A 2,112-nucleotide genomic window follows, 5' to 3' on the forward strand; every position below is an offset into this window, starting at 1 on the left:
AAGCATATCAGAAGGACACCTTCTGATTAATTGTTTGTATCTTTCCCAAGCTTCATAGAGGGATTCTCCTTCCTTCTGTCTGAAGGTTTGGACTTCCACTCTAAGCTTACTCAATTTTTGAGGTGGAAAGAACTTTGCCAAGAAGGCATTGACTAGCTTTTCCCAAGAGTCCAGGCTTTCTTTAGGTTGAGAGTCCAACCATGTTCTAGCTCTGTCTCTTACAGCAAAAGGGAATAGCATAAGTCTGTAGACCTCAGGGTCAACCCCATTAGTCTTGACAGTGTCACAGATTTGCAAGAACTCAGCTAAGAACTGATGAGGATCTTCCAATGGAAGTCCATGGAACTTGCAATTCTGTTGCATTAGAGAAACTAATTGAGGCTTAAGCTCAAAGTTGTTTGCTCTAATGGCAGGGATAGAGATGCTTCTCCCATAGAAATCGGGAGTAGGTGCAGTAAAGTCACCCAGCACCTTCCTTGCATTGTTGTTGTTTTCGGCTGCCATGTGTTCTTCTTCTTTGAAGAATTCGTTCAGGTCCTCTAAAGAGAGTTGTGCTTTGGCTTCTCTTAGCTTTCTTTTCAAGGTCCTTTCAGGTTCAGGGTCAGCTTCAACAAGAATGCTTTTGTCTTTGCTCCTGCTCATAAGAAAGAGAAGAGAACAAGAAAATGTGGAATCCTCTATGTCACAGTATAGAGATTCCTTGAAGTGTCAGAGGAAGAGAAAGATAGAAGACAGAAGTAGAAAATTCGAACTTATCAAAGAAGATGGAGTTCGAATTTTGCATTAAGGAATAGTGTTAGTCCATAAATAGAAGGATGTGAGAAGAAGGGAAGTGATTTTCGAAAATTAAGTGAAAAATTTTGAAAGTATTTTTTGAAAAAAATTACTTAATTTTCGAAAATGAAAGTGGAAAAGAATCAAGTGATTTTTGAAAAAGATTTTGAAATTAGAAATCAAAAAGATTTGATTGAAAACTATTTTGAAAAAGATGTGATTAAGAAAATATGATTGGTTTTAAAAAGATGTGAAGAGAAAGATGTGATTTGAGAAACATTTTAAAAAGATTTGATTTTGAAAATTAAAAACTTGACTAACAAGAAAAGATATGATTCAAACATTAAACCTCTCTCAACAGAAAAGGCAACATACTTGAAATGTTGAATCAAATCATTAATTGGTAGCAAGTATCTTTGAAAATGGAAAGAAATTGATTTTGAAAAAGATTTGATTGAAAAATTGATTTGAAAAAGATTTGATTGTGAAAAGATTTTGAAAACTTAAAAAAAATTTGATTTGAAAACAAAATCTTCCCCCTTTAGCCATCCTGGCGTTAAACGCCCAGAATGGTGCACATTCTGGCGTTTAACGCCCAAAACTATACCTCTTTGGGCGTTAAACGCCCAACCAGGTACCCTGGCTGGCGTTTAAACGCCAGTCTGTCCTTCTTTACTGGGCGTTTTGAACGCCCAGCTTTTTCTGTGTAATTCCTCTGCAGAATGTTCTGAATCTTCAATTCTCTGTATTATTGACTTGAGAAGACACAAATTAAAAATATTTTTGGATTTTTTAATAATCAAAATGCAACAAGAATTAAATAACAATGCATGCAAGACACCAAACTTGGCAGTTTGTATACTACTGACACTAACAAAATGCATATGAGACACATAAACACTCAAGTCAATTGAATTCAAAGATCAAAATAAGAAATCATCAAGAATTGCTTGAAGATTCTTAAGACACATGAATGAATGCATGCAATTGACACCAAACTTAAAATGAGACACTAGACTCAAACAAGAAATTTTTTGGATTTTATGAATTTTTTATTTTTTTTATTTTTTTTTGTGTTTTTTGAAAATTAAGTGAAAAAAAGGATATCAAAATTCTTAATGAGAATTCCAGGAATCAGTGCAATGCTTAGTCTAAGACTCCGGTCCAGGAATTAGACATGGCTTCACAGCCAGCCAAGCTTTCAAAGAAAACTTCGGTCCAAAACACTAGACATGGCCAAAGGCCAGCCAAGCCTTAGCAGAACACTGCTCCAAAATCAAAATTGATAAAGATCAACAAACTCTTGTGATGATAGGTTGAAACCTCGGTCAAATGAGA

The 2,112-nt window shown here is 35.0% G+C and overlaps 1 non-coding gene across 1 annotated transcript; it reads left to right on the forward strand.

The window, feature by feature from the left end:
- On the forward strand, nt 1-108 carry LOC112713161 (small nucleolar RNA R71). Its single transcript, XR_003158135.1, has one exon. It is a non-coding gene; the product is annotated as a small nucleolar RNA R71 (small nucleolar RNA).
- The last annotated feature ends 2,004 nt before the right edge of the window (nt 109-2,112 follow it).

Source organism: Arachis hypogaea, chromosome 9 (genome assembly GCF_003086295.3).
Source record: "Arachis hypogaea cultivar Tifrunner chromosome 9, arahy.Tifrunner.gnm2.J5K5, whole genome shotgun sequence".
In the NCBI taxonomy this organism is placed as follows: Eukaryota; Viridiplantae; Streptophyta; class Magnoliopsida; order Fabales; family Fabaceae; genus Arachis; species Arachis hypogaea.